This window comes from Balaenoptera musculus, chromosome 14, assembly GCF_009873245.2.
Source record: "Balaenoptera musculus isolate JJ_BM4_2016_0621 chromosome 14, mBalMus1.pri.v3, whole genome shotgun sequence".
Lineage (NCBI taxonomy): Eukaryota > Metazoa > Chordata > Mammalia > Artiodactyla > Balaenopteridae > Balaenoptera > Balaenoptera musculus.
In genome coordinates, this window is record NC_045798.1 from 81,736,593 (window position 1) to 81,756,305 (window position 19,713).

The window sequence follows — 19,713 nt, forward strand, 5'->3', positions numbered from 1 at the left end:
TCCCCAAAGGTTATACAGTGTATTATTCTTGGTATAACATTCTTTTAATGACAAAATTAAGAAAGAACAGATTAGTGGTTGTTAGTGGTGAAGAATGAGGTAGAGGGTGTGGTAAGGATGTGTGTTATAAAAGAGCAATATGAGAGTTCCTTTTGGTGTTGGAACTATATAATACTAGTTCATACCTTGACTGTGGTGGTTTATACAGAAAACTACACATGTAATAAAATGGCATAGAACTATATATACACACACATACACGACAAATGAGAACAAGTAAAACGGGGTCTCTGAAGAAATTAGTGGATTGTATCCACATCAATATCTTGGTTGTGATAGTTTATTACAGTTTTGCAAGATGTAATCTTTAGCCGAAACAGCTGAAGTTCACGACCTCTCTATTATTTCTGACAATTGCATGCAACTCTACAGTGATCTTAAAATTAAAAGTTTAATTAAAAGATGTTACCCCAAAGCAGAAGAATGATATTCCTATCGCTAATATAGAAAGTTAAGAAAAAAGAAGCAATATTTTTAAGATTCTAAAGGAAAATAATCTTGAATCTAGAATTTTATGTTTGAATTCTCATTGAAATCTGATGACCTTCTCAGATATAAAAGACTAGGAAAGATTATCATATTTTGACCTATTCTGGAAAACAAAAGACAACAATAATTTGAAGATCTAGTTTAGCAAAATCATAAAGGACTCCAAGAGAGGAAAGCATGAGATTAGACAAATAACTTAAGAAATATATCACAATAGCAATTATAACTGGAATCATTATTGCAAATGTTAGGAAAGTATTCCTTAAAAATAAAGGCATTAGATTAAAATCCCAGATGGTTCTTTATTTGATAGATTAGTATGTTTAAATCAGCCTTTTAAAAATTTTAGATCATCTTCTAAAATAATTAAAATAAGATGAAAAGTATAAAGATCACTAGAGGAATCAAAAAGAACAGAGGAAATTCTAACAATTGATCAAAAAGCTGAAATAAACAGAAAAATATTAAATAATAAAGTGTAACAAATAAAGAATATCAAGTGTCACAAATAGAGAATAACAAATAGAGAATTATCACTAATCTAATAAATATAAAACTATCAAATCACCATATTAAATAATATAGGTTATCAAACAGGGTTAAAATATTCAGTTACATTCCCTTTACAAGGGATGCATCAAATCAGAAAGATATAATAAGGCTGAAAATAATGGAACTGAAACAGAAAAACAGAAACAAGCCAATAGAAAAATGAACAGTTTACCAAAGAAAAAAAAAGAATGAATGGCTAATAAGAATAATATAAGTAATATTTACCCTCACCTGCAAAATCAAACAAGGTTTACTTTTCTCACATTAGATTACACTGTTTTAAAAATAGTATCTATTTTTCATAAAAGTGTGGGAACTTAGCTCTTTAATAAACTGTTATGAAATAATCAAAAGAGTATGTGTATATATATTTTATGGATTTATAATTCACATTAGCATGTAATAGTCTCTATGAAATTTGCAGTTTAAAAAAAAAACCTTTTGTGATATATTTAACTTCTTTACCAAACATTTTTGACCACAGGCCCCTTTGCTAAGCAAGATATATTAACATCCTGTAAAACAATTAAATCCAGGCTGCCTTAGTCAGTGGATTAGTGGGAAAAAAAAAAAAAAATGTAGGTCCATAGGTCTTCCTACCCAGAACAAGTGCCCACTAAAAAAGGAATAAAAAACACAACTAAGTCATTTGAAAGAAAGGGAAAGCTTTTTATATGAAGACTCAGAGCTCCTAATACAGAACGAGCATATCTTTCAGCTATCTCCCCTCCCCCACCGTTCCCCCCAACTCCCATCCCAGTGTATCAAAATTCAGAACTTATCATTTTCAACAACATTTGAATTAAGAAATGCTATCACAGAGACTAAATAGATTAGAATTAATTCACATTCAGTTTTCAGTTTCTCTTAAAATCATTGTTGCTTATTTTCCAAATATGAAAATGATTTACCTGGTTACCTTTTAAGATAAGCCTTGATATTTGCTATTTTTACAGAAAATTACTGGAAGTATTTTTCTTAGCATTTTAGTTAAGGCTAAGTTGTCTCTACCAACTGTCATGGGAAAATAGCCTATTCATGTGCTATCAACCGTATTAAATTGGAATATAAAAATATCGTGATTTTTAACTAAGAATTTGTGTTTCATAGCAGAGACTGATTTTTAGGTGAAACAAGCAGAATTATTTACTAATTTGATCACAGAATAAATATGCTGTTACAAGATATGTCAGCAGGAAGTGAACTGGAAAAGGCCATGCCATGCCTAACAAAAATGTCATTTTGATCACATCTGCAGAAATATGGTAACCTGTAAATTTTACTATTCCAGGGAGCTGATCTCATCCGAATGCAGAAACCCAAGTGCAGAAAAGGGACTACACCTAGTCCCTTTCCCTAAACCTTATCAATGCGTCACCATTCCACAGACAGAGATGACTGACCCAGTGGGCTGGAGTTGTCCTTTACCTTCCTTTGGATGCTTGGTCTGTGGTCTGAATGTTTATGCCCCTCTCCCACCCCCAGTTCAAATGTTGCAATCCTAAGGCTAGAGTTGATGGGTATTAGGCGGCGGGGCCATTGGGAGGTGCCATGGTCTTGAGAGTAGAGTCCTCATGAATGGGCTCCAGAGAGATCCGTTGCCCCTTTTAAGGAGTTGTCTTTCTTAATTGTTTATGTTTCCTTCTGGTTCTCAGTAGAATGCCCTTGAGCTGGCTGGAGAGCTGGGGAGGAATAGAAAGGTAGTTGAACCCACCTCGGATTTGCTCACTCATCATCACATTCGTAATCTTAAGTAGAGCTGATCACCATAGGTCAGCACACTGGCTTGATATCATTCCACTGATTCTGCCTACTCTTTCAAGAGGATCTGTGCAGAGCTACCTTTTATTTAAGAACGATTGCTCAGCATGGCTTAGAGATAATAAACTTTACTGGGGAGCCAAGGCGGGTGATCTGTCCCTGGAAACCTGCTCTTTCAAAGTTTGATTGTGTTTTATTGGAAAGTCTCAGAGTTGGTACTTGCTCCTCCAGATATAATCTTTCTCTAAATAACCACCCAATAATGTGTGGTTAGAGATGAGTGACAGGATGTAATGAGAACATTTGTTTGCTCAACCTCTGGACTTTTTCCTAAGGAGGAAATATAAACCTAAATAACTCATGTCACGCTACCGCCTCCCACACTGTTGATGATAATCGCCAATTTGCTGCCCCTCCAGCCATCCCAACAGGTTATTACGTACAGATTGTGGTATTATTTGCTGCCAGGATATCATTTTTAAAAATAAGTATAAACAACAGAAGGAAATTTTTAGCACACCAGAGTTCCTTTCCCCTTAAAAATAACATAAGCTGCATCTCTCATTTTTAATTAATCATATGCCAAGAGTTGATCCTAAAATTTCAAGTAGGATCAAAATGAGTGGCAAATGGTAAGACTGAAATAATTGCATAGAGTAAGGAATGGAAGTTCTTAGGATGAATTTTTTTGTGATTTAAGGCTAATGACAGAGTAATCAAATTTTGATCATTTTTATTGACAAAAGACTAAAATTAAATGATATATTTATTAATTAGACTATAAGATAACAGTCTGTTTTGTTATAAGGTCAGGCTCCTGGATGCGGAGAGAAAAATATGAAATATGGCAAGCTATAAAAATTACTTATCATTTATTAGCAACTAGGAGATATTTAGTTAAATATTAAAGAATTACCTTGAAGTGTTTCCTTTTCCTCTTCAGAAGGCTGAAAGAATTCTGTTTATCTTATTTCAATAGCCAGGTTAATAATAAGCTATGTAACATGTCAGTGTACCAATCTGCAGAAGGTGAAACTAGGGAAAAAAAAACACTATTACATCAGAGAGCAAAAAGTAGCCTCTGTGCTGAATACAAAAAGAGGACTAGGGGGTCCTTTCAGCTTCTTGAAAAATGCTTGGTTTTGATAAGCTGTCTCCTCTAAGTCACAGAAGCAACAGAATAGTAACAATTAATAGTTCTAGATTTTCTTGGTTCTGGGTCTGTTTGTAAATGTAAGCTTCTCACAGTTTGTTCTAATATTTGTGACAAGTGTTTTCTTACCCCCCAAATTACCACTAAGGTACTGTTTCAACTAAAGACGGTTGAAGGAGCTCATGGCAATGGTACCACAGCAACAGCAGCAAACCCCAAAGCACTTTTCAGCCCTCATTCATGCTCCTGAGGGGAGGCACAGGTGTAGGTCAGGGTAGCCGTACTGATTTCTTAATCACACTTGATTACAATTTTCTCATGTATGTCTCTCCCCTCAGGACTGAGGGAGGCCCCTAATGTCTAGATCTTTTTTGGTTTTTTAAAAAATTCTAGTTACCAAACATAGCATTTGATGTATAGTGGATGATGAATAAAGTCTCCCTGAATTCAAGTCAATTCAAACCACTACCCACTATACTCACGATACAGGCTTTTAAAATAAAATAACTGAAATGATTTGTTTTCTGTGCATTTTCATCGACACAGCCCAAAACACACACAAACACACACCCCACCTCTGCTCTTTACAGCCCTCTGATATACTTTGAATTCAACTACTTATGCCCATTTGGTTCTCTCTTAAAGAATGAAACACATTCTGAATTGCTTAACAAATTACAGTCACACCCCCTGCCGGCAAGTTTTGCCCAATCATTTGGCACTCCTATAGCGCTTTGGATTTGCTGAGGGCTTTATAATAATTTTTATTCTCTTGGCTATCATACTTCTGAGGAGTAATCATATTTCAAATGTACTTATTACCTTCTAATTGATTCTATACATGGCTAAGGAGGAGAAATAAGGGATCAGGTGGGATGTCCTTGAACAATATTAGTTTGAGAGTTTTTATTCAGAATATTAATATTTCAACCAAGTGGAAAACTTTGGAATAAATAGTATAATGTGAATTAAGTCATCATTACTTTCCTATAATTTAGATTTATTATTATTCATGTGAAACTGCTGGCTACCCAACTTTCTAAAGCCGATTTTCTGCCAAATCAGACTTGTCAGTAAATCACTGATCCGCTGATGATTTTTCAGGTTCTATGACATTTTTTTTTCTTTATTTATATCACATCACTCTGGGTCCCTTGAGATAGTCATATTTTACCTTCAACTGAAGAGAGAATAAAAATCTGTATTTATAGAATGTACATTTAGATTTTTGGGGGCTTTCAATAATTACAGTGTTTCAGAAATACATCAGCTATGAATCATGCTGCGTTTAGCAATTTTCAGCATCATTTGCTTATATATACTCAGATTATATATCAATATATCTCACGAATTCAAAAGCAGTGAATGATACAATATTGCAAACTGAAACTGCAAATCAACAACCAGTGTTGATTGCTATTTGTACAGCACAGTATTATTCACCATTACTCTCGGTCATAAACCCTTCAGACTGTGCAGACTAATTCACTTATTACTAGCAACACATTGATTCAGGACCTGCCTTAATTTTATTCTATAATGTTGGATTTCTTTCCTTGTTACCAAGGCTCATTTAAATCCCAACAATCTTTTCATATCCAATATTCACTTCCTCAAGAACCTTCCGCAACTATTGTAATCCATAGATTTCTTAAGAAGTGTGTAATAAAAACATAATGAGTTGCATTTGAGTCCTGGCTTAAGTAAGTGTTTGTTCCTATAACACTGGGCACATAGTTTATTTCACTTAGCCTCAGATTCCTCATTTGTAAAACTGGATGGTAATTATACCTATTTCTCAAGTATACAGTTGTTCTAAAATGAAATAATTCAAAACAGGTAATCATCAAAAGTTATAACGTATAAATCGTTTTTAAATGTCCGTATGCTACTATTACACTTGGAGCCTATGCATACGACCTAGCAGTTGAATAGCACAGTGTGTTCTGTTTGTCTTACCCTCCAGAATAGGTTGCAACCTTAGTGAGGTTGCTAAAAAATTTGTACAGGAATTTTATGGTGTTCTGCAAAACATGTAGCAAGTACAGTACTAGACAAACACCTGATTCGGTAAAATTTGATTAGAGGTGGATGGGTTCTTTTTCTTACTCTTTCAAATAGATGACTAAATAGTTAGATTAACAAATGAGTTTAACTTGATGGATCTCATTTGACATTTCGTTACCTCTTTTAGGCATTTGAGTGATTTGTTTAAGAGAGTTTCTCTCTGGAACAAAATATTGGAGGAGTAAATAAACAAAGCAGGCATACCCTTTTGTGATGGAAATGAAACCTTGTTTTAGGATAAAGCAGTAATAAAAATCACTGAAGAGAAGGTTACATACACTGAGGAGACTAAAACTGAGTAGGAATTAGCCAAGGAAGGAAATAGAAGAATTTGAAAATGGTTTGCCCAAGACAGCTCCAAGTTCCTGCTACACGGAGAGCAATTGGGAAGCTGTGGGAAAACTGAGTTTTGGTGACCATCACATTCTAGCTTTGAGACCTTGCACAAATAGGTTAAATTCTGATTACTCAAGTTTTCTCATCTATAAGATGAGGCATAATAACACCTAGTTCATAACAGTAGGGAATATTGTTTAGCAACTGTTAATTTTATCAAAAAGCAAGTTCTCTGATTTGTTCCCTAACTTTGGAAATTTCCTCTAAAACATTAGTCTTAGGAGGAGTGAACTAGAATGATCAAATCTGAGTAGATAATTAACTAACATAATTAAGCAGATACCATGACTTTTTTTCATGATTAACTGAAAACTAAACCTTTATCTCTTACTTATGTAGCATGTTTTCTAAAAAACAGTTTCCTAATACCAAATAAACTATGCAGTGATCTGTAATGATTCCATGTAATAAAATACAAAAATATGTATTAAAAATTCATTAGGTTACAGCATTCACAATTAACTCAAAATATATCACAGACATAAATGCAAAACTATAAAATTCCTAAAAGGTATCATAAGAGAAAATCTAGATGACCTTGCGAATGACAGTGACTTTCTAGCTACAAAACCAAGGCATAATTAATAAAAAAAATTGATAAGTTAGACTTCATTAAAATTAAAGACTTCTGCTTTATTAAAGATACTGTCAATAGAATGAAAAGACAAGCTACAGATTGGGAGAAAATATTTGCAAAAGACATATCTGATAAAGGAGTGGATTCCAAAATATACAAAAAACTTTAAAAACTCAACAGTAGGAAAACAAACAACTCATTTTGAAAATGGGCAAAAGATCTGAATAGACGCCTCACCAAAGAAGATATACAGATAGCAAATAAGCATTTAAAAGTTACTCAACATGATATATCACCAGGGAAATGCAAATTAAAACAATTAAAAATTAAAACTACACACCTATTAGAATGTGGAATCCAAAACACTGACAACACCAAATGCTGGTAAGGATGTGGACCAATAGGAACTCTCATTCATTGCTGTTGGGAATGTAATGGTGCAGCCACTTCGGAAGACAGTTTGACAGTTTCTTACAAAACATACTCCTACCATATGATCCGGCAGTTGTGTTCCTTGGTGTTTACCTAAAGGAGTTGAAAGCTTATGTCCATACAAAAACACGCACATGGATGTTTACAGCAGCTTTATCCATAATTGCCAAAACTTGGAGGCAACCAAGATGTCCTTCAGAAGGTGAATGGATAAATCAACTGTGGCACATGCAGACAATGGAATATTATTCAGGGCTAAAAAGAAATGAACCATCAAGACATGAAAAGACCTGGAGAAACCTTAAATGCATATTATCAAGTGAAAGGACCCAGTTTGAAAATGCTACATACTATATGATTCCAACTATAAGACATTCTGGAAAAGGCAAAACTGTGGAGACAGTAAAAAGGTCAGTGGCTGCTAGGAGTAATGGGGGAGAGAGAAATGAATAGGCACAGCACAGAGGATTTTGGCAGTGAAAATACTCTGCATGATATCACCATGATGGAAACATGCCATTATAGTATATATTTGCCCAAACCCATAGAATGTACAGATGAAGAATTAACCCTAAGGTAAACTATGGACTTTGGGTGATTATGATGTGTCAATGCAGGTTCATCCTTAGTAACAAATGTACCACTGTGGTGGTACTGGCTCTTTTGCAGGTAGAGAGTATATTGTGTTTGTTTATTATTATGATTTATAAGTTACAAGTGGATTAGCACACATTTATTCAGATAAATGTAATAATACATAATATTAAAATGAATACACTGAGTAAAGAACATTAAAAAAAAATCTCTATGGTCTAAAAGAGATAAAGTAGGTATCACCTTAAATCCTTGAATTTCAGTGGAGGATTTAGGGACCTCTGGGCTGCAACTCTAGTGTTTCTAAATGGATGCTGTCCAAGGAGAGAGAGATCAAGAGCACACAGAATGGCTCACCTGACAAGGTTTGCCAGAAAAAAACACAGAATGCCCAGTTACATTTCAATTTCAGGTAAGCAACACATAATATTTTAGTATAATTATGTTCCTAGTATAACTATGTCCCTCTCACTTTAGCCTGGTGAGGTCCGTTTTATTTATGTCTTTTAGTCTGGTGATGTCCGTTTTATTTATGTCTTTTAGCCCAGTGGGTATATAGCTTTTTTTTTTTTATGTTCTTTACTTAATGTATTCAAATATTGCATGGGATATACTTATACTAAAACATTTGTGGATTATCTGAAATTCAAATTTAAGCGAGCATTCTATTTTGTTTTTTTCCCAAATCTGATAGTCCTACCAATGAGCCTACAACATCAGCATTCATGGGATCCTAACACACTTGTTATAAGTGAGAAGTCAGTTAGACATTTAACTTCCTTTTATGTCTCCCATGTTTGAACAAGTGAGAGTCGATTAAGATATAGGCATTAATTGAATAATATTATAATTTAAGTTACTTTGATTTTAGAGTAACTTGATCCTTGCCTCTGAGTGTCCTTTCTCATATGTCTTTCAACTTACAGGGCATTTTTTAGCCTCTTCAAATATAATAACTGTACTAAGCATCAGAGAAATGAACTTTAATTAAATTCAATTTCTTCACACACATAAATACATAGCAGCTGTCATCTACTTCCTAGGGGTGTAGTATATGTGATCAAAGAAAATTCCCTAAGATGAAACTATCAATGTACTGGTTTTAGAAATGAAATCCGTCGAACTGAAAAATATACACAATATTACTTACCATATTGCAATTTCATGTCATTTAGGAAAAGCAGAGTATTACATTTTTAATTACTAGCTCCTCCTTGACAATGTGTAATGAAAATAAATACTAGACGTTGACATGCAAAAAAAGTAGTTTTGATTCCAGTGTGTTGATTCTATTTTCAGGCACAACTTATTATAAAACAAGTCAAATAAAATGAGATAAGCTGGCTCAAGGATAGGAAGGAAGCTAAGCCTAACAAAAAGAAAAAAGAGTGAATTATACTTAAAACTCTTTAATCACATTAACTATTGAAGACAGGCAATGCAAAAATATAGCAAGTTAAATTACCATTTTTATATCTTCCCCTTAATTCTCTAGGAGAACAGAAAGAATATATTATTTAAGTTGCAATTGATTAGGTAGAGGGGATGGTAGTTGTGGTAAATTTGATGATAATGATGATAATAATACTAGTAGCTAAGATGTATTAAGTGTTTTAATTTGTGCAAAGTAAATGCTATATGATACATTATATTATCATTTATTACTCAAGTCCATAATATGAACTGCTTCCATTTTACAGATAAGTAACCCTCTCAAGGTAACAAAACTAGGGAGTAATTGAATAAGGATTCACTCCCATGAAATATGACTTTCCAGTAGGAATCCATAGATATAATTCTTGTGTTGGAGCTTTAAGTGCTAGAGCCTTTCTAAAATGCACTGTTTCAATTCCTGTAATAACTGGATCTTTCCCAATTTTTAACAGAGAAGCAATTTAATAATTATGCTAGAAAATTATAGACTTCTTCATTTGGTAGATATGTAATACATATAAGAATTGAATTGCTATACTGAATAGGACTATTATACTCCAAAACACACAAAGAAGGTATTAACCCCATAGAGAGATCATGAAAAATACATTTATAACACATGCACACACAGATTGGGGGCTTAATCCCAAAAAGGGTACCTAGAGGATTGAAGCTGTACTCACTGTACAAAAATCAAAACATGATCATCAGCAAAGAAACATATAAAAAGATGCTCCCCATCATATGTTATCAGGGAAATGCAAATTAAAACAATGAGATAGCATGATGCATCTATGAGAATGGCCAAAATCTAGAACACTGACAACGTCTAATACTGACGAGGATGTAGAGCAACAAGAACTCTCATTCATTGCCGGTGGAAATGTAAATGGTGCAGCCACTTTGGAGGACAGTTTAATAGTTTCTTATAAAACTAAACATACTCCTACCATATGAACCAGCAATCATGCTCCTTGGTGTTTACCCAAAGGAGCTGAAAGCTCATGTCCATACCAAAAACCTGCATGTGGATGTTTACAGCAGCTTCATTCACAATTCCCAAAACTTGGAGGCAACCAAGATGTTCTTCGGTAGGTGAATGGATAAATCAACTGTGGTATATCCAGACAATGAGCTATTTATTATTCAAGGGCCAAAAAGAAATGAGCCATCAAGCCATGAAAAGACCTGGAGGAACCTTAAGTGCACATCACTGAGTGAAAGAAGCCAATCTGAGAAGGCTACACACTATACGATTCCAACTATATGACATTCTGGAAAAGTCAAAACTAAGGAGACAGCAAAAGACCAGACGTTGGGTTAGGCGTTGGTGAGAGCGGAGGGGAAATGACTAGATGGAGCACAAAGGATTTTTAGAGCAGTTAAAATACTCTGTGGGATACTATAAGGTTGGATACATGTCATTATACGTTTGTTCAAACCCGTATTCTATATGTCATATAGTAGTAGACATATGTAATTTAGCAGTAGCTAAAACTATATATATTTACTGTCCAGTAGTACTATATATTTACTACTCCCAGAATGCCACTAAAGGTGCTACTTTAAAAATGTAATATAGTAGCACAAAATTAATGTACAATAAAGGCACAAGACATGGGATGCTTGTGAGCAAAGAGATTAGTAAACATAAAGGTAAATCTAATCATAAAATTAATAATGGATGATTTTGTAGCATCTAAAACACTACATTATTAGACAACTAAAAAATAATCTCTGTAATAATAATTCTATTTAAGGCTGTCTTCTTCACATCTGATGATATAATAATATGGAAGATAATAATGAAATGTTCAGAGTTATAGGTGTTCTGAGTGTTCTCTATACGTTGGAAGATTGGAATTATTATATAAGTTGAACTCTCCAAGTTGGCAAGTCAAAAATTTTCTTGTTTAATTTCACTACCCACATCATTAAACCTTCTAGAGCTTTACTACTCTCGTTTTAAAAATGTGAAAATAATTCTGCACCTTTCATTTTGCTAATGTCAAATGAATTATGAATGATACAATGGTTTGAAAGTCTTAATGTACAATAGAACTGAAAGTATAGGGAGTTGTTCAATGGGTATAAAGTTTCAATTAAGCAAGATGAATGACTTCTAGAGATCTGCTGTGTAACATCATGCCTATAATTAACGATACTGTATTGGGTACTTAAAAAGTTTGTTAAGAGAGTAGATAGATCTCATCTTAAATGTTCTTAGTATACACATTAAAATAAAACAAAAGGGCATGAGGAAACTTTCAGAGATGACAGCTGTGTCTATTATCTTGACTGTGGTGATGGTTTCATGGGTACATGCATATGTCCAGATTTATCAAATTATAACATTAAATATGTGCAGTTTTTGTATCAATAAACTGTCACAAAGAACAAGATTTATATAACCACATGAGATGTTTTTTTTGTGCATCTACTTGGCTAGGCTGAAAAGCATTTTCCAGAATTCCCTTTCCTGTATGCCTCTCATTAGGATGGGCCAAAAGAGAAGTTTTTTAATTGAAGGATAGTTGATTTACAATATTATATTAGTTTCAGGTGTACAGCATAGTGACTCAGTATTTTTATAGATTATACTTCATTAAAACTTTTTATGAGATAATGGCTATAACTCCCTGTGCTATACAATATATCATTGTTGCTTATCTATTTTATACATAGTAGTTTGTATCTCTTAATCCCCTACCCCTCACATGCTCCTCCCCCCATCCCTCTCCCACCTGGTAACCACTAGTTTGTTTTTTGTATCTGTGAGTCTATTTCTCTTTTGCATATATATTCACTGATTTTTTTTAAGATTCTACATATAAATGATATAATGCAGTATTTGTCTTTGTGTGACTTACTTCACTAAGCATAATAATCTCTAGGTCCATCCATGTTGCTGCAAATGGCAGAATATCATTCTTTTTAATGACTGAGTAATATTCCATTATATATATAAAATATTTTCTTTCTCCATTCATCTGTTGATGGACACTTAAGTTGCTTTCACATCACAGCTATTGTAAATAGTGCTGTTATGAATAATAGGGTGCATGTATCTTTTTGAATTAGTGTTTTTGTTTTTTCTGGATATATACCCAGGAGTGGAATTGCTGGATCATATGGTAGTTCTATTTTTAGTTTTTTGAGGAACCTCCATACTGTTTTCTGTAGTGGCTGCATCAATTTACATCCCCACCAACTGTGTACAACTGTTTTTGCCACATCCTCGCCAACATTTGTTATCTGTAGACTTTTTGATGACAGCCATTCTGACAGGTGTGAGGTGATATCTCATTGTGTTTTTGATTTGCATTTCTCTAATAATTAACAATGTTGAGCATCTTTTCATGTGCCTGTTTGCCATCTATATGTCTTCTTTGGAAAAATGTCTGTTCAGGTCTTCTGCCCATTTTTTGATTGGGTTGTTTGTTTTTTTGATATTGAGTTGTATGAGCTGCTTATATATTTTGGCTATGAACCCCCTGTCAGTCATATCATTTGCAAATATTTTCTCCCCACAAGAGCATTTTTTGAGTGAGATGTGGTGAGCAGAAAACAGTAGTAGACATTTGTAACCCACGCTGTGTTGCTGTTCTGCTGACTCTCATGTTGGCATGGGGTGCTGCTGGGCCTGCCGATGCTGCCCTATTCCCTGGTACTCCTGCTTCTATGAGTCTTAGGCCACGTCCTCAATGAAGGGCCCTGGCTTCTGCATGACATCCGTACCACAAGGTCAATGCAACAGAAACTAACACAGGTTTCAACACATCCTTATGTGCTCCAGCTTGCTCTTGATCTCTACCACCTTACTTACATTTATCTTTCCTTCTGAACTGCCTACCCTGTGAACTTCAAGCTCCAGCATCAGATGTGAAGATGACAGACAGCCTTAGCGAGACTACTTAACTGCTTAGCCAGCTCTAAGATATCCTTGTAACCAATTCATATGTGTGTGTATGTGTCTTTGTATATACATATATGTGCATATATATCTTCTAGTGTGTTTGCTTCTCTGATTAAATACTACTGATGTAGAGTGACACAGAGTTTAGTACTGAGAATGGTTCCAGAGGAGCAGCATCTTAAGATCTACGAACTAGTCTGGGTTTTCTGGAATTTGTTCTCTGATCTAATTAGATGTAAAGGCATAAATGACATGAGTTCCAGTGGTAATGGGGCATTAGTAATCCATGGCATGCAGTGGCAAAACCATTTAGATTTTTGTATTCAAGTGCCTATAAAAAGCAAGGCTCTAGGTGACCATGTATTTGCTGTCTTAGTATATTTTAGTGAAAATACAGAATATAATGCATTGGTTTATTGTTTCTAACTGTGTTGAAGAAATTGGGGAAAGAAAATGATAGCTCAAAGCCTTCAATTCCCAGCTCAATGTCTGCATAAAAGACCTAAAACTTCTATGACGGTCTTGAAAGAAATTCTTGTCTCCTGTAGCTACAGAACTGAGATTCCTAAAAAGCAAACCAAAGTTCTGTCTTGCACGTGGCTAGATTGCTAAACAAACTGAATCCTCAACCTTGCAGAGTCTCTTTTGTTGAAGTTAGGTTAGTGATTGGAAATGAATGAAACCCAGAAAATTGGCATAAGTACATGTCCTTCCAACTCTGAGGTTAATCTCCCTTTGCCTGAACAATCTGTAATGGCCCACCGGCCCTAAATCATAAGAAACTAATCATGACCCATGAGAAGGTGCAATGCAAACTGAAAGAATTGCATGATTTTGACAATTTATACTGACTGAAACCAAGGGACTTGTATCAGAATATATAAATAACTCTTAAATCTCAATAATTACAAGACAAATAACCCAATTTTTTAAAAAATGGGCCAAAGATCTGAATAGACGTTCATCCAAGGGGAATTCCCTGGCAGTCCAGTGGTTAGGACTCCATGCTTTCACTGCAGGGGGGCCTGGGTTCGATCCCTGGTCTGGCAACTAGGATCCCGCAAGCCACACAAACAAAAAAAAAAAAAAAAAAGAGAAGAAGAAGAAGAAATCCACTGACATTTATCCAAACAAAATATACAGGTAGTCAACAAGCACATGAAAAGATACTCAACATCATTCGTCATTAGGGAAATGCATATCAAAACCACAATGAGACAGCATTTCATACCCTATTAGATGGCTAAAATAAAAGAGACAAGCAATCACAAGTGTTGACAAGGAATTGAAGAAATTGTAACCTTCATACTGAATGTAGATTGGTGGCTGTCTAGGGCTGCCTGGGAGTGGGTAGAAGGGGGAATGATGGCTAATGGGTGCAGGGTTCTTTTTGGTGTGATGAAAATGTCCTAAAATTAGACAGTGGTGATAGTTGCATACCTATGTGATTATATTAAAAAAACCACTGGATTGTACAATTTAAAGGAGTGAATTTTATGGTATATGAATTCTATCTCAATAAAGTTGTCCGATATAGAGTTGTCAGTTCTTTGGGATGACAGAGTGGATTTATCACATAAGACCTCCTCTGGGAAGGTCTAGACGACACGTCTTTCACTACTGCTGGAGAAATAAATTCCTGAGAGGAGCCCCAGGGGTCTTGAACTATGTGGTCTCTTTCCACCATTAGTCCCAAGTTTAAGGGAACTGCTACACTGAGGTGGGCCCTCTCACAGTGGGATAGTGGGATCCCAGGGTAGTGGAGCCAAGTGGGGGACTTAGTCACCAAAGGCAAAGTGAGTGTGGTTACCGTAATGGCAAGTAGCTTGAGACTAACCAGTCAAACCAGAACTGAAACCACTGGGAGTCTAGTAAAGTCTTACTTGATCTGTGTCAGTGGAAAAGCTACAGGACTGGCAAACTGAAGTCTGAATTGCATCCCCAAAAAAGAGAGTCATGGCCCTCAATGAATTCCCAGTTCATACATCCAGAGCCCCTCAAATGCAGGGAAAGCCAGGTCCCATTGAGGAAAAGATGCTGCTACATAGCAAAGGAAAAAAGTTATGCTGTAAATCATCCTCTTTGCCCTCCTTGAAAAGTTCTGTAACCATTTATCAGGACGAAAGCTTTGGGGAAGTAAAAGTAATCAGATATTGAGGATTTATGGGCATTGGCTCAAAATTCACAGTACTTCCTACGGTCCACCAGTCGGAGCAGGGAGCTAACAGTCAGATAAGCCATGGGGTTTGGTCAAGAGTCCATCTCATTGTAGCCCCCCCGGCCCGGGATTATTTTCCTGGTTCTGGAATGGATAATTAGAAATAATGTATAGCAGCTCACAGGATCTCCACATGTTATCTGACCATGGAGCGAGGGCTATGACAGGGAGAGTTAAATGGAAGCCATTCAAACTGGCTCTGCCTTTGTTTTCTGGTTTTGTTTTTACTTTTTTTTTTTACATTTTACTGAAGTATAGTTGATCTACAATCTGTGTTCATTTCTGCTGTACAACAAAGTGAACAGTTATACATATATATTCTTTTTCATATTCTTTTCCATTATGGTTTATCACAGGATAGTGAATATAGTTCTCTGGGCTATACAATAGGACCTTGTTGTTTATCCATTCTATATATAATAGTTTGCATCTGCTAATCCCAAACTCCCAGTCATTCCCTCCCCCCCTCCCCCTTTCAAAGGCTCTGCCTTTGAAAATAGTAAACCAAAGGCAATACCACATTCCTGGAGGAACTGCAGAACTTACTGCTATCATCAAGGACTTAAAAAATGCAGGGGTGGTGGTTCCATTCAAGTCGCCTGTTGTGCCTGTATAGAAAACAGATGGGTATTGAAGAATGAAAGTAGATTACTGAAAATTTAATCAGGTGGTGACTCCAACTGCAGCTGCTGTTGCAGATGTGATTTCTTTGCTGGAGCACAGAACACATCCCCTTGTATCTGGTAGGTAGCTATTGATCTGGTAAATACTCTGTACCAGGCAAGCTATGGTATGCTGGCCAAATCCAGCCTGTAGCCTGTTTTTGAAGAGGCCTTGAGCTAAAAAATATTTTTACATTTTTAAAGAGTTTAAAAAAAGTAAAGAATATGTGACAGAGTCCATATGTGGTCCTCAAAGCCTAAATTATTTATTATCTGGCCATCTACAGAAAAAAAAAGTTTGCTGACCCCCTGTGGGGCTTTAAAGAAAATCTTTTTATGTTTCTGCGTTTTGAGGACTTTCAGAGCAAATTTTACTCAAACTTGGGATCTGAGCTGAAAGCAAGTGTTGGAAAGTAATTTATGAGTGTTCGAAAAAAAAAAATCTCGATGTATTGCCAAGATTATCACAAGGAAACAAGAATTTACTATAATGCCTACTCTATTTTTTTCCCCAACATTCATTTTGAAAAATTTTAAACCTACGTAAAAGTTGCCAGAATAGTACAACTGGTGATTCTAGGTGAAAGGTACATAATACCCATATGTCCTTTACTTAGAATTATCAATTGTAAACATTGAGCCACATTTGCTTTACTTATTTTTCTTTCTAATATACACAATAAGAAGTCTTTATAATGTGTTTTTTAAAAAAAAACTAGAACACACAAAACTGACGAAAAGCAGAGCTATTGGGGCAAAGCCATGGTACCATCTCTTCTCTTTCTAACGGGCATCACTGCATGGGCACTGGAAATTTTAGTTCCTCGTGTTTTCTCATTATTCTACAGTCTGAAGTCAAATAATCCAATTTCCTAGTGAAGAAACTGTTCTTGAGCACAGAAGTCCCATTATCTAGAACTGAACTGCACTATAGGATGGTCCAGCGGAAATGCCCTCCTGCAGAGCTGTGCTTTGGCTATTTCTGGCTTTGGTCTTAACGTTACTAAGTGGACATCTTGGCACACAATTTATATTTGGGAACAGTTACTGGTCACATAAAATCTTGTTTTACATTAAATCGTGCAGAAGCAAGAAGCACAACTGTGCATACACTTTTGCATTTTAAATTTCATTTTCCACACAAATGACTCATGAGGATGAAGTGAAAGTTTGAAACCTTGAGGGTCATATCTCCTTAGACCTCCCCCGTCTCACACGCCCCCTTACAGAAGAGGTTGATTTCAGTCCCCTGAGCCATCGCTCATCTTGAGGGGAAATGAGAAATCATCCCAGCTGCACATAACCTACTTTCTTGTGTTCAAGAATAAAAACCACTTTCCTGAAGCTGCTACTGTTATGCCAGTGAGTTGACTCGCAGTCGGCCAAGGCCGAGGGGTCACAATGGGGCTATTGAAGCATGTCATGCTCTTGCACGTCTTTGACTTCTGAAGGCTCACAAGGAAATCACAAAAAATACAACTTCTCTCAAAGGCACTGACACTCTGACCCCTCCTACTAATCAGTTAAGCCATTGGTTCACCACCTCGAAATCAACTGGGGAAGGTTTTTTTCTCTTTGTTCTGGCTTCAAGCAGAAGTTCATCCAAGACCAACCAAATAGACTTTCTAGGATTTATGTATATTTCATCTGAGGCAATTGATGCTCTTGTAATTCTGATAAGCCCTGCTGGTTAAGAATCCCTGATAAGCCCTACTGGTTAAGAATCCTTGACTTAAAATATAGTAATTATTACAAAGGCTAACAATTTTAGATGGACATTTGCAAAAGAGATATTTTTTTTTCCATTGTATTTGAGGGACGGAGAATGTCTGATTACCTAAAAGTTTCCATGTTCTTGCCTCTAATCTATTCTTATTTTCAGTGACTATATAGATTTTAAGATTTTAGATCCTAAGCTAAATAATATAACAATCTTCCATATTAATACATATTTTACATGTTTTATAAATACAAAAATATTTCCAAAGCTTATGATTCTTTTATGTTAATTATCTTTTTTTATTGCTTAATTCATTAAGCATTTAGATACTTTTGGAACATGCATTTAATACCTTCAACTAAAAATGTGTGCTTTTGATTTTTTAAAAAATCGGAAACCTTCAACTCTAACACCCTAGTGATAAACACATCATTATATAAATACACTATATTCAGTTACTCATTCGTTCATTCTACAAGTACTTACTGAATGCATACTTCATGCCAAGCATGTTTTAGCAACTGGGAATATAGCCTTGAAAAAAATAAAGTCTGACCATTCAGAGCTTACATTTATTGTGTATTTATTTGAGAGGGGAAGCAGGCAACAAACAATGGATAATATTATAAAGAAGAGCTTATACGAAACAAAGCTGCAGAATAAAGGGGTTAGGGAAAGTGAGAGGCCAGGAGGTGTAATCCATACAGACTGGTTAATAAAGGTGTTAATGGGTAGGTGACCTAAAATAAGGAGAGAGTGAGCTGTGAGGACATCCAGGAGAACACTATTCCAGGCAAAGGGAACAGCAAGGACAAAGAAGCATGCTGGGTGGGTTTGGGGAACAGCAAGGGGCAGAAGGCTGTAATGGAATGAACAAGAGCGGGGGGGAGGTGGGGAGGAGAGAAAAATGGTAATGAGTGGGGATTGAGAAAAAGCATTATAGGCTGTATCAGTTTGCTAGGGCTGCCATAACAGTGTACCACGAACTGGGTGACTTTAACAGAATTTTATTGCCTCACTGTTCTGGAGGCCAGAAGTCAAAGATCAAGATGTTGTCAGGGTTAGTTCTTGAGGCTGCGCGAGAGAATCCGTTCCATGTCTCTTTCCCAGCTTCTGGTGGTTCGTTGGCAATCTTTGGCGTTCCTTGGCTTGTAAAAGCATCACTCCAATCTGTGCCTTCATCTTTGTATGGCATTCTCCCTGCATGTGTGTCTGTCTCCAATTTTCCCTTTTTGTGAGGACACCGGTCATACTGAATTAGGATTCACCCTACTTCAGTATGACTTTATGCTAACTAATTATATCTGTAACAAACCTATTTCCAAATAAGGTCACATTCTGAGGCACTAGGGGTTAGAACTTCAATGTATGGATTTTGGGGGACATATTTCAACCAATAACATAACCAAAAACATGGGTGTTATGCTGAGTAAGATAAGAAGCCACTGGAATGTTCTGAGCAGACAAATGCCACGATCCTCCTTGTATTTTAAGAGGATCCCTTTAGCTGCTCTTTTGATGGTGGACTGCAGTCAGGCAAGGGTGGAACAGCAAAGCCTGGTAACGGATACAGCAGCCTGAATAGAGATGGGAACCTGGAAAATGGTGTGAAGCCTGACTTCTTTAAAGATATAGCTAAGGCTCCCCTGGTGGCACAGTGGTTAAGAATCCACCTGCCAATG